Here is a 14413-nt window from a genome sequence, read left to right as displayed (position 1 = left end):
TTGCCAAGGGAGATTATATAACTCAGCACTGGAATCAGTTGACAATGGGCAAAGTGGTAATGGAATATTTGAGGAAGACATCAGTATTGTCGAAGGTCTGCAGATGGATTTGCTAGGTAAAGATGCTGTGTAGATTGGGAACTAATGATTCCAATGAGATCTATGACAATTCGAGTGCCACTTTCACAAGGATTTCATTTTCACAAAGGAGCACGACAGAATGCTTCCAAAATCCCAAAACCCAAAAACGTTCCTTTCAGGATGCATTTAATTTTGACAATTTTTCTTTGAAGTCAAAAGATTTGACTTTCATCCTCGTGTTTCTTTTTGCCCAGTAAAGTCCCTTCCCCACACACTGGTCGTCAAAGATATGGGAGGGTAATGGGCCTGGTACCCAACTGACAAGATGTAGGTATGCCGGCGTTGGACTGGCGTAAACACAGTAAAAAGTCTGACAAAACCTGGTGTTGTCAGACTTTTTACCCAACTGACAACCCAGAGATGAGAGACCAAATATTGTCACAATGCATTGTGAAAACGAATTCAATAAAACTTAAATTTTTTTGGTGCCAGCTCATGGTGCCAAAGTTGGTAACATTGTTGCCTAGGAAAGAAGGTTGTGGGTTTAAAGATTTTACCAAATAATCCAGATTTATACTCCAGAGCACTACCTAGGGAAGACTGCAGAGTGTTGAAGGTGCCAGCTTTCCAGTGAGACATTAAGCTGAGGCCTTTCTGATGGCACTATTTTATTTAAGAGCGAGGGGCATTCTCCCAGGTATCCTGCCTAATATTTAATAACCAACATCAACTAAACCGATTAGCTAATTGGTGTGTGAGGGACCCTTGTGCATAAATTGATCATCATATTTCTTACATTCCAACAGTGGCTAACTTCATTGACAACATCATCATTTAGGAAAGGTGGTAAAAAAAACAGCAAGTTATGTTTAAAAATCCAATTTCCCCTCAAGGAAGGAAACTTCCTAAACCTGCTCAGTATGACCCAAAGAATACTTCAGCTTCTCACTATGCAATTGGCTTGTAATGTTCCCTAAAATGGTTTAACAAATCCCCCATGTTTATAAAAAGTTGTTCAAGGTGGTTTGTAAAAAGTGGTACCATCTTTTTCCGACCAAATAGGAATGGGTAATATGCAACCTTTTTGGCACTGCTGGCATCCCAAGAACAATTTAAAAATTCCAAGCATACTGCAAAGATAGAATCAAGAAAGAGGCCAAGGATAATTATGTTCTGTTACAAATCATCTAATATTCAAGCTTCCCAAAATGCTTGGGACAGTTAAATCCTTTCTCTTACGATAGGTTAGGCATGAATAAACTAAGTCAGTTAGGTTCAGTAGTAATATTCTTGCCAAAATGTAGCAGATTTAAGCCTCAGCCCAGTTCTCAAACATACTCAACCAAAACAGGACCAGGTCAATAACCATTAGTGCCAAAAACAACGCACAGCTCAAAATGAAAAGCTTTTACAAGCTTACTTATATTTTACAGATTGACGAACTTTATGAAACAAACACATTGTAATGTTTGAACATGCTCATTTTCATAATGCACACGGCATGGAATATTCAAGAAATAGATTAAGCTTCTTGAATCATTCATTACTTAATGACAAGCAACAGCTTTTGAGAGTTTTTGCTTTGGTGGCAGAATAAAAATCAATGAGAAGCTTATACTAATGGTTCGAGCTGGAATTCCTGCTGCTTTCCAAATTTTAAGATACAGGGTGAAGCTTCATTTCCTATTCATTTAAAAGGGAAATGGAATGGATATAATTTTGTCTCAAATTTAGCCAAATTCTATGCCATGCAGCAAAACAGAACGAAATCTAACTGACAGTAAAACAAAAGGACAAGTAGATTATAAAAGGTGACATGGTGGCACACTGCTGCCTCTCAGCGCCAGGGACCCCAGTTCAATTCCAGCCTTGTTGACTGTGTGGAGTTTGCATATGGTCCCCATGTCTCCGTGGGTTTCCTCCAGTCCAAAGATGTGCAGCTTAGGTAGAATGGCCATGCTAAATTGCTGCTTTGTGCCTCAAGGTGTGTGGGTTAGATGGAAAAACCATGGTAAATGTGGGAGGTTATAGGGATAGGGTAGGGGAGAAGACATGGATGAGAAACTCCGTCAGGGAGTCCATGCAGACTCGGTGGCTGAATTGCCTCTTCTGCACTGTTCAGGTTTCTATGGTTGTAACATTGATCCTTGGTTAGAATTCCAATATCCCAGCCACATTACTACTAGTTAGCAGCAGCAGGAGCAGAAGTAATTACTAAATACGAAAACCAAATAATAAAACCAGAACTAACATAAGTATCACGGAAATTGCTAATCGTGAGCCTCAGCTTCACTATTCTAATGAGATCAGATTTTAAATTGAAAATTCACCTGCATTCAAGCTTTAAAGTAGAGGCTATCGACAAACCTGCATAGTGGAGGACTTTTATAGTCCCATTAATTTTCTAATTGAGATTCAGTGAAAGCGCATAGGACTTTAAGTAAACAAGTGACAAAGCTATAGCAAAATAATATTATTTTGTTGTTGAGCAGTACAAAGGATAAAGAGAATTCTAAATAAGTAAATGCCATCAACTCCATTCCAACCAAAATTCTCTATAGGCTATTTTGATTAATAAAACTAGCTTGTTTTGATACACTGTTATCATACCAATGCACTGCCATTACATTTTGCGAACTTTTAGTTTTCTCCAGCACTCTTATGGGTTTTTCTAGAAGCTCACACCATGGGACCCCATCTTATCTTTCAAAACCAGTCTCCAAATTTTGACATGGCCATATCGCCATGCTCCAACAGCTAGCTTCCATCATCCTGTTGGATGTCCTCACCTGGTTCCTTTGTTTCCTATCTGGATAATTACCATCAGTGGCTTCTCTTCTTACTCCATTACCTCTGGAGTTTTCTAAGGACCGATTATTTTACATAAACACCCTCTTCGACCTCACCATCACCTCTCTTGATCCTTTCATATAACAATTATCAAAACTGCTTGTCTGACATCAAATTGGATGTCCTCCAATTAAATATTGTGAAGGCTGTTCTGTAACCAGTGACTCTTATTCTTTTCCCTAGGAACACAGAAAACAGGAGTAAGCCATTTAGGTCCTTGAGCCAATCCTGCCATTTAACTAGATCCTGGCTGATGATCTACTACAACACAATTTTCCCACACTATCCCCATATCCCTTGATATCTTTAATATCCAGAAATCTATCAATTGAGTGACCCACCATGACCCTCTCAGAAAGATTCACTACCCTTTTACTGAAGAAATTCCTCCTAATCTCAGGCCTAAATGACTCACCTCTTATTCTGAGGCTGTGTTCGTTAGTTCTACAGCCCCCAACCAGTGGAAACACCTTTTTTGCACCTATCAAGATATGTAAGAATTGTGTGTGCGTCAATAAAATAACCTCTCATTCTTCTAAATTCAGGAGAAAACAGGCCTAGTCCCCTCAATCTCTCATTAGGCAATCTTGCCCTCACAACTGGTGAACTTCCATTCTGGCAAGCATATCCTTCCTTAGGCAAGGGGACCAAAACTATACTCAGCACTTTAGGTGTGGTCTCACTAAGGTACTGTACAATTGCAGCATGACTTCCTTATTCCTGTACTTAAATCCTGTTGCAGTAAGGCCAACAAAGCATTTGCCTTCCTAAATGCCTGCTCCACCAGCATGCTAGCTTTCAGTGACTTATGAACAAGGACACCCAGGTCCTTTTGGATATTGACACCTCCTAATCTCTTACCATTTAGAAATATTTGGCATTCTTGTTTTTCCTATCAAAATGGATAACATCAGATTTTTCCACACTTCATCCCAGCCGCAATGTTCTTGCCCACTAAGCCCCTTTACATCTCACAACTCATATTTCCACCTAGTTTTGTGTAATCTGCAAACATGAAAATAATACATTTTGTCCTACACCCAATCATTATCTAGTCTGTGAATTGCTAATGGCCCCAGCAGTCACCGTTGCGATATGCCGCTAGTCACAGCTTGAATGACCTGTTCACTGTTTTCAGCTCATTAACCAATTCTCAATCCACACAAGTATGTTATGCCCAATCCCATGTGCTCTAATTTTGCTTAAAAACCTCCTATGTTAGACATTATTGAAAGCCTCCAGGAAATCGAAATACACCATTTCACCCTTATCTATCCTTCTAGTTACATCTTCAAAAATCATAACAGAATTGTCAAACATGATTGTCTTTTCATAAATCCATGTTGATTCTGCCCAACAAATCATTATTTTCCAAATGTTCAATCATCACTGTTTAAGAGATTCATTTATTGAAGCTTTTCATTCTTGCACCTTCGCAAGAATACAGTACAATGTATGAGAAGAGAGTACTGATTGATTGGCAAGTGGACTCTGATTGGTAGATTTGGTAAATTTGAGCAACAGGTGAAACTAGCTGTTTCACATGCAGTAGCAACATGAGTGGCATTCGTCACTAACAGGATGCTGTCACCAAACCAAAAAAAATTTTGTCTATCACATAAATAATGTAGGAAAATTGAGATAGATGGCATGTTTGCTTTTAAACTGAACTCCTGAATTTGTACAATTGGTTAAGGTAGACACATTTGTCATGACTTTTTGCCCACAATTGCCATCAGCACAAATGGAGACTTGGGCGCAAAATCTTACAAGACTTGGAAAAGAGAATCAAGCCAGCTAGTACACATTTTCCGATTCTCTCTGCACCTTGCTGGTGACGTAACGAGATACCCGCCCAGAAAGTTCAGCGACATAATTTCAGCCCTTTTTAATATAATTAGCAGACTTCCCCATCATATTATCCCTTCTCATTTGGAATTCATCTCTCAATGATGTCACATTGGCAAGGTTCACCTAGGAGAGGGACATGCATCAGCATAGCCCTGGAACTGCCCTATGATAGTGCTGGGGATCTTTCTGATTAGCTCTATTGGAGTGCAGGGATCACCTTATCATTTGGGGGTTGCACAATTCCATGCCCATGCATGAGGGACGGGGTCCCCCACCTCCATGTCCATATTTTGTATCAGAGATTGAGGAATCCTTTTTAAAAGGTCCTTTCGATCTCAGGATTCCTGGCTGCCAGCTTTTACAAGCCCCACCCTGTCAGCATGATGGCATAGGCCACATTTCCAGATTATTATCTGCACAGAGTGCCGATTGATTTGGTGAGAAAACCCGGCTGTACAGTCTGCAAGCTGTGCACTGTTTTTCACGCCTCAATTAGCACTCTGTGCACAGAATGGAAAATTCTGCCGAGAAAGTTTATTTTACTGTCTTAATCCAGGAAGAAAACTATGATTTAGATTTTAATGCATTAGTGAATTTACAGTACTGCATCAGTACAAACACACAAATCAATTGCACTTTAAAACATTCAGTCCCATTAAATTGAAAAGCTGGCTGCATGACAAGTTGCTGTGGCAGTTTATACAGTTATGATGTCTAATTATAATGCAACTCAGGCCAAGATAAATCTCTGAACATGGAAGTAAAACTGTCAGAACAAAAGCACTACAATGACCATTAATTTATCAAACTTGTCTAACTTTGACAAATCTTTGCATTAAGATTATGTGAATTATTCATCATTCATGTGCTTTGAGGCCTCAACTGTACTTTGAAAACTGTAGCAACATCTGGGTTTTGTTCAGCAAAACAGAAATATCTTGCAAAGGTATTATCAAAGTTGGGTCAAACAAATATAATGCTATTGTGATATTCACTCAAAGAAATTCATGAATGAGGAATGTTCAAATAGCAGTCTGAGAATTTTTAAAATCAACTCTCAAAAACATACAATTATGAAACTCATTTATATCACATCTTGCTACTTATTACTTATCGCCACTACTTATTAAAAAAATCTAAAAATCGATACTACAAAAAAGTTTTGCCTCTCTGAAGTTGTATTCTTCATTTTTAAATCTTAACCAGTTACTATTTACAGACAGCATTCTCATGGTTCTAACGAATAGATTAGCATTTAGCCATTTATGATCTGTATATCACTTGATTTTACATGGCATTTCACATAGCAAAGAGGATAGCTTTTACCTGTTATTTTTGTATGCATTATGAAACAACTGCCTCAATGCAGTTGTCTAAATACTTTACTGTAAAAACATTTAACAAGATCAAAAAAGTATTGTATAATTTCAAATCCACCAATGACTTGATCAAAATGTATCAATCTTGTGACAAGTATTAACATATTGGACAATATTCTCTGTTTTTGAGATGAAGTGGGCAGCTGCAGTGGCACCTTTTTTGTTGACCAGAATACTGGGACCTGCACTTGGAATCTCAATATTAATGCACAAGTGAGTTCCCCTCTGAGTCACCAGGATCTCCTTGCTTGTGAACTTCTCACTCAGTCCTGTTGAGATCCAACTTCCCTCCCATGTTCTTCCCACTGCCTTGCATTGTTCATTTCCTTCAGTGACCTCCTCTGCTGGTCATCATGCATCACTGCTCTCAGCACAGTGCTGTCCAGATAGATACTGTTTTGTGGCATCAGGGAGAAAGTGACTTCTGCACTCCTTAACTATGGTGGCTGCATGAATCCACTAGGGTGGACTCATGCAGTCATCATAACAAAGCTCCACAGTTTGACTGGGGTAGAGTGTGAGATGAGGTGGCCTGACAACGACAAAGGGGGCAACGTGGAAAGAGGGCTGTGCAAGAATGGAGGCCGGGTGGGGGGGGGTGTGTGTGTGTGTGTGTGTGCAGGGGCAGTGGAAATGAGGGGTCATGATGACCGGCAGAGGAGGTCAATGAAGGAAATGAACAATGGAAGGCAGTGGGAAGACCACAGGAGGAAAGCTGGATCTCAACAGGACTGAGTGAAAAGTTCACTGAACTGACTTGGTGGCACAGGAGAGTCTATGGATCCAGCAGCACAGCGTTGCCCATGAAGACCAGATCAACATGGTGCTGAACAGCAGGAACTAGTCTGCCCTAGCAGAGTGGTGTACAGTGCATTAGGAGCAGCACAGCACTATGGCAGAAAGGCTTTGTTGCACTCACTGCAAACTGAGGCCTGCCTTGTGCATGCCACCATTTAGCAATCGGGTTTTGTTACAAGACCAAATCTGTATACAGTACTCCAGGTGTGGCCTTACCAGCACCTTATACAGCGGCAACATAACCTCTCTCTTTAAACTCCATTCCTTTTGCAAAGAAGGACACAATTCTATTTTCCTTCTTAATCACCTGCTGCACCTGGAAACCAAAATTTTGTGATTCATGTGCAAGGACACCCAGGTCCCTCTGGATAGCAGCATACTACAATTGTTTACAATTTAAATAATAGACCATTTTGCTGTTATCCCTACCAAAATGGACGACCTCTCATTTACCAGCATTGTACTCCATCTGCCAGACCCTTGCCCACTCATTTAGACTATTTATATCCCTTTGCAAACTTTCAGTGTCCTCAGCAAACTTTGCTCTACCACTCATCTTGGTGTCATCTGCAAACTTTGACACACTACACTTGGTCCCCAACTTCAAATCATCTATGTAAATTGTAAACAATTGCGATCCCAAAACTGATCCCTGAGGCACATTAATGATGCCAACTAGAAAAACACCCATTTATCCCCACTCTTTGCTTTCTGGTACTTAACCAATCTTCTATCTGTGCTAATAATTACCCATAATGGCGTGCACCTTTATCTTATGCAGCAGCCTTTTGTGCGGCACCTTGTCGAATGCCTTCTGAAATCCAAATACACTACATCCACCGGTTTCCTGTTGTCCACCACTCTCGTTGTCCTCAAAGAATTCCAATAAATTAGTTAAACATGACCTGCCTTTCATGAACCCATGCTGTGTCTTCCCAATGAAACAATTTTTATCCAGATGTATATAAGGAATCAAAAGTATATAAGGAGACAGTGGCACAGGTAGGATAGTGAAGGAGACCTTGACTGTCATAGTGTAACAGGCCAGGACAGGACACATGAACAAAAATATGCAACAGAGCAAATCAAAAAGCAAACTAAATACTTTAGATGAATGCTCGAAGCATTTGCAACAAGATAGATAAGTTGATTGCAAAGGTTGGAACATGTGCAACACGGTAGCACAGTAGTTAGCACTACTACCTCACAGCACCGGGGACCCAGGTTCAATTCCAGCCTTGGGTTCTCTGCCTGTGTGGGGTTTGCACTTTCTCCCCGTGTATGCGTGGGTACCCTCCTGGTGCTCCGGTTTCCTCCCACAGTTCAAAGATATGCGGGTTAGTTGACTGCCCGTGCTAAATTGACCCTTAGTGTCAGGGTGATTAGCAGGGTAAAAGTGTGGGGTTATGGGAATAGGACCTGGATGGGATTACGGTCAGTACAGACTCGATGCGCCAAATAGCCTCCCTTTGCACTGTAGGGATTCTATGATGTATCAGCTATCGCAGAAACATGGTTGCAGGGCGACCTGGACTAGGTACTCAACATTCCAGCGTATACAATGTTCCAAAGGAACAGATCTAAGGGGAAAGGAGATGGGGTAGCGTTGTTAACCAAGGAAGGTTTCAAAGTAGTGCCGAGTCGTGATATAAAGGCAGTGGAGTCTGATGTGGAATTGATTTGGGATAAAATCATGAATCGTGGGGGAAGGAAGATGAGAATGGCAGTAGTCTACAGACCCCCAAAACTTGGTCTCTCAAGAAGTGATAACATAAATGGGGAAATATCAAGGGCATGTTTGAAGGGAGTTGCAATTATTATGGGAGATTTTAATGTGCATATTGATTGGACAAATAAAACCAGCAAAGATTGCATGGAAGAAAAAATTGTGGGGTATATCAGGGATTGCTTTTTAGAGCAGTACATTGTGGAACCTAGCTAGGAATGGGCTACTTTTGGTTCATGTAATGAAGAAGGATTAATAAGGGATCTTAAGGTTAAGGACCCTCTGGGGGCTAGTGACCACAATACAATAAAATTTCCAGATACAGTTGGTGAATGCCATAGGCCATAACCAGTGTCTTCAACTTAAATAAGGGCAATTATAATGTTATGGAGGGAGAAATTGTCTAAGGTGAATCAGGTAACTAGCTGGTCCAAAATGTACAACAGGAGTTTATCACAATCGAAAAGAGGGATTCCACAAGAAAGAGACAAAATCCATGGTTAACACAAGAGGTCAGGGATTGGTGGAAGGCCAGCTTGTGGTGAGGATATTGTGATTCTGCACAAGATATAGTTCAGAATATAAAAACGGATAGCAAAAGTTTCTACACATATATGAAATGAAAAAGAGAGGCTAAAATAAACATTGGTCCTTCAGAGGATGAGAAGGGGGATATAATAACTGGCGATGAAAAAATGGCTGAGGCATTGAACAGGTATTTTGTGTCGGTCTTCATCAGTGGAAGACACAAATAATAAAAAATTGATAACAGGAAGGCTATGGCAGGTGAGGACCTAGAAACTATTATCAAGAAAGAGGTAGTGTTGGGCAAGTTAATGGGGGCTAAAGATAGACAAGTCTCCTGGTCCTGATGGAATGCATCCCAGGGTACTAAAAGAGATGTCAGGAGAAATAGAAAATACACTAGTGGTAATTTACCAAAATTCGCTGGATTCTGGGGTGGTTCCTGCAGATTGGAAAACAGCAAATGTGACACCACTGTTTAAAACAGGAGATAGACAAAAGATGGGTAACTATAGGCTGGTTAGCTTAACTTCTGTAGTAGGGAAAATGCTTGAATCTATCAAGGAAGAAATAGTGAAACATCTGGATATAAATTGTCCCGTTGGTAAGGTGAAGCATGGTTCATGAAGGGAAGGTCACGTTTGACTAATCTGGTGGAATTCTTTGAGAACATTACATGTGCAGTGGACAATGGGGAATCTGGGGATGTGGGTTATCTGGATTTCCAGAAGGCATTTGACAAAGTGCCGCACCAAAGACTGCTACATGAGACAAAGATGCATGGTGTAATGAATGATGTATTAGCATAGACAGAGGACTGGTTAACTAACAGAAAGCAAAGAGTGGGGGTAAATGGATGTTTTTTCTGATTGGCGATCAGTGACTTGTGGTGTGCCTCACAGATCAGTGGTGGGACCGCAATTGTTTACGATTTACATAGATGATTTGGAGTTGAGAACCAAGTGTAGTGTGTCAAAATTTACAGATAACACTAAGATGAGTGGCAGAGCGAAGTATGCAGAGGATACTGCAAGTCTGCAAAGGGATATAGATAGTCTAAGTGGCTGGCAGATGGAGTACAATGTTGGTAAATGTGAGGTCATATATTTTGGTAGGAATAATAGCAAAATGGACTAGTATTTAAATGGTAAAAAATTGAAGCATGCTGCTGTACAGAGTGGCCTGGGTGTCCTTGTGCAAGAATCACAAGAAGTTGGTTTGCAGGTGCAACAGGTAATTAAAGGACAAAATTCCATTTGCCTCCTTATTGTTAGAGGGATGGAGTTTAAAAACAGCGAGGTTATGCTGCAGCTGTATAGGGTGCTGGTGAGGCCACACCTGGAGCACTGTGGACAGTTTTGGTCTCTTTACTTGAGAAAGGATATACTGGCATTGGAGGGGATACAGAGGAGATTCACTAGGTTGATTCCGGAGTTGAGAGGATTGGCTTATGAGGAGAGACTGAGTAGACTCAGGCTATACTCATTGGAATTCAGAAGAATGAGGGGAGATCTTATATAAACATACAAGATTGTGAAGGGAATAGATAAGAAAGCAGGGAAGTTGTTTCCACTGGCAGGTGAAACCAGAACTTGGGAGCATGGCCTCAAAATAAGGGGGAGCAGATTTAGGCCTGAGTTGAGGAGGAACTTCTTCACACAAAGGGTTGTGAACCTGTGGAATTTGCTGCCCAGTGAAGCAGTTGAGGCTACCTCATTGAATGTCTTTAAGGCAAGTATAAATACATTTTTGGACAGTAAAGGAATTAAGGGTAATGGTGAGCAGGCGTGTAAGTGGAGCTGAGTCCATGAAAAGATCAGCCATGATCTTATCAAGGGACCAGATGGCCCACTCCTGCTCCTAATTCTTATGTTCTTGTAGATAGATTGGGTAACTGGGTGAAAACCTGGCAAATGGCATTTAATGTGGAGAAATGAGAGGTCTTGCATTTTTGTAGGAGGAATCAAAAGGCAGATTATCTAAATGGAGAGACACTGCAGGTGAGTGAAGTATAGAGGGACCTGGGTGTTCTAATGTACAAATCACAAAAACTAGCAAGCAGGTCCAACAAGTAGTTAAGAGGGCAAACAGCATTTTGCCCTTAATTGCAAAGGTTTGTAAGAGAGGATTTGTTGCAATTGTATAAGGTGTTGGTGAGGCCTCACCTGGAATATTGCATACAATTGTGGCTCCCTTACCTTAAGAAAAGATATAGAAACATTGGACGCAGTCCAAACGAGATTCATCAAACTAATTCCTGTGATTAAAGGGTAGCCCAATCAAGAGGGGCAAAATAGTCTGTGTCTGTATTCCTTGCAGTTTAGAAAAGTAAGGGGTGACCTTATTCAAACATAAGATCCTGAGGGGGCTTGACAGGATAAATGGTGAGATGTTTTCACTAGTGCAAGAGGCTCGAACAAAGGGACATAGTTACAAGATAAAGGGTGTATGTACCTTAAAAGTAAGGTGTGTACAAATTTCTTCTCGCAGAGGATGGTGAATCTGTGGAATTCTCTGCCCCAAAGGGTAGTGGAGGTTCGATCATTAGAAGTATTTAAAGTAGAGGTGGATAAATATTTAATAGATCAAGGAATTGAGGACTACTGGGAAATGGCACAGAAAAAGGATCAGAGGCTGGCATAGTTTGTATTGAAAGGTGGGGAACGCTAGAAGGGCTTTTTGTGCAAAACCCACAATCACTGATACAGTTAGGATGTTTCAAAAAAAATTAACAGCGAGTCAGGATTTTGTTTCACTGAGAACATCAAAAAAAAGATCCTAAGTAGAGAAAACAAAAATTATTCCAAATATTAGAAAGCTGAGGAGAAGCAACAGCAGGATAGAAGAGTAAAGTGCCATGGAAGGAAGCCAAGTAAGAAAAAAAACACTAATTTTAAAATAGAGGGTTTTACCAATCAGAAAATGGAGTGTGTCTGGGTAGTACATGGCATATTTGAAGAGGGACATGTTTTGCTGAATAGCAAGGTTGTCTGAAAAAAAACATAAAGTTAATGGTCTCCAAGGTAAAAAGGGAATACTGGGAGGACAGGAACAAAAAAATATACTGAGAGTAGTCTCAAGTCACTGATGCCTGCAAGAGAAATAATGGTAGGTCAATTAAGATCCATGGGGCCATTCAATGAAAAAATGAACCGTGGAGTTCCTATGTAGACCGTTCTCAGCAATTTGTACACACAAATAAAATTGAAAATAGTTGCTTGTACCAGATTGACTCAATACAATAGGCAGTAAGACTTTCAATTTGCTCTGAAACTTGGTTCATTCAGCTAAGCCAGGAACCAAAGCTTATGATGATTTGACAAATGGTCCTTGAAGAATATTACCCTCCAAAGCCATTGATCATTACGGAACAATTCAGAATTAATCAAGCATTGCTCAATTTTTGGCAACCTTAAAAGGGCTAGCACAACGTTAAGAGTTTGGTGAGTCATTAGATGATTCTCTTGGAGATCATCTCATTTGTGGTCTCCAAAATGAGGCTATCCAGAGAAGATTGATTATTGAACATGCTTTGACTTTAAAGACAGCAGTTGAAATCACAGTGTCAATGTAACTGACTGCTAAAGAGGCTTCACAATTTAGTACAGGAGTGAAGATTCATAAATTGGAAACTGCTGGTAAGTCGCCAAAACAGCAAGCATGTCACAAGTGTACCAAAATGGGTCTTTCAACGAATGAACGCTGGAGCAAGGATAATCAATGCAAGAGGTATGGCAAAAAAATGGGTCGCATTGCTAAAGCTTGTTTGGCCAGACCACCTTCCCTTAAGACGAAAATTTGGAAGAATTTGGATGTCTTCAATAAATACAAATTGAATTCTACAAAAACAATTTACAACATGGAAGAAAAGAATTACGACTGTGAAGATCATCATGTCCAGATATACAATGAACAGCTCCAACTGAATGTATTATCCATACAGGGTGAATTGCAGGTTCTGGGTGATTCAGAAATTAAATGGCAATATATTAGGTTGGAGGTTGATACTAATGCTGCTGCATCTTTAATCCCTGAGGCTACAAGTAAACAAAAGCTGAAGCATCTTCCAGTAAAACCAGCTAATGTGATTTTAAGAACTTACATGGAAGAAATTGTGCTGCCAAAAGATTACATAGAATCCCCACAGTACAGGCTCCACTCCAGCAACCCTTATTTACCCTGCTAATCCCTCTGACATTAGGGTCAATTTAGCATGGCCCATCAATCCAGCCTGCACATCTTTGGACTGTGGGAGAAAACCCATGTAGACACGAGGAGAGTGCAAACTCCACACAGATAGTGACCCAAACGTGGAATCAAACCCATGTCCCTGGTGCTGTGAAGCAACAGTGCTAACTACTGTGCCACCATGCTGCCCACAACATCATGGCCAACCTTAAATTGAGTGGACAAAAAGTAGAGTTGTCGCTACATGTGGTCCATGGTAATTTTCCAGCTTTATTTGGGAGATCATGGTTGGAGAAGATTAAGCTCAACTGGAGAGTTTGTTCATGTCAAAACAGACCTACAGCACCTTCTGGATAAATACAAGAGTGTATTTAAAGAAACATTTGGCTCAATGATGGGAGTTCAAGTGAAACTCAACATAAAACCTAACAGTCAGCCAAAAAGTCTCAAACTAAGAGTGGTGCCATATACAATTCATCCCAAGATCAAAGAATAATTGGTATGATTTTCCATTTTTATTTTTCCTTTTACTGGATGTTTCAGCAGGATTGTGGCACACTGGTTAGAAACTGGTTTGAAGGCATATAGGAAATCAGGGTTAGCTTGTAGTAGAAATCCTACCACACTTTGTGGTTCATCATTACGAGTGTGTTAATTGTTCACCAAATTTAATGCTGCAATTGGAATAAGAGATTTCCATCTTGCCTAAAGAATATTTACTTTGGCTTTAAATAAACTAATTAAATAGGTGGCTAACATCTCAAAACCGGATGACGTAGGAATTTCATGGACTTAATTTTCTGAGTTATAAGAACATAAGAAATAGGAGCAGGAGTAGGCCATCTAGCCCTTCGAGCCTGCCCCGCCATTCAATAAGATCATGGCTGATCTGTTGTGGCTCAGTTCCACTTTCCCGCCCTCTCCCCATAACCCTTAATCCCCTCTCTTATCAAGAACCCATCAACCCGCTTCTTAAAAATATTTAGCGAGGCAGCCTCCAACACTTCAACGGGCA

General features: G+C 40.4%; 1 protein-coding gene across 1 annotated transcript in view; it reads right to left on the bottom strand.

The window, feature by feature from the left end:
- LOC145342248 (ecto-NOX disulfide-thiol exchanger 2-like) overlaps window positions 1-14413 on the bottom strand; it is a 271181-nt gene that overhangs the window by 176530 nt on the left and 80238 nt on the right. The gene's annotated exons all lie outside the window — the stretch shown is intronic.

This window comes from Carcharhinus amblyrhynchos, chromosome 4 (genome assembly GCF_965287045.1).
Source record: "Carcharhinus amblyrhynchos chromosome 4, sCarAmb.v2.hapA, whole genome shotgun sequence".
Taxonomy (NCBI): domain Eukaryota; kingdom Metazoa; phylum Chordata; class Chondrichthyes; order Carcharhiniformes; family Carcharhinidae; genus Carcharhinus; species Carcharhinus amblyrhynchos.
The sequence above is the reverse complement of the archived record's forward strand: the minus strand, read 5'-3'. Positions and strand labels throughout refer to the sequence as shown.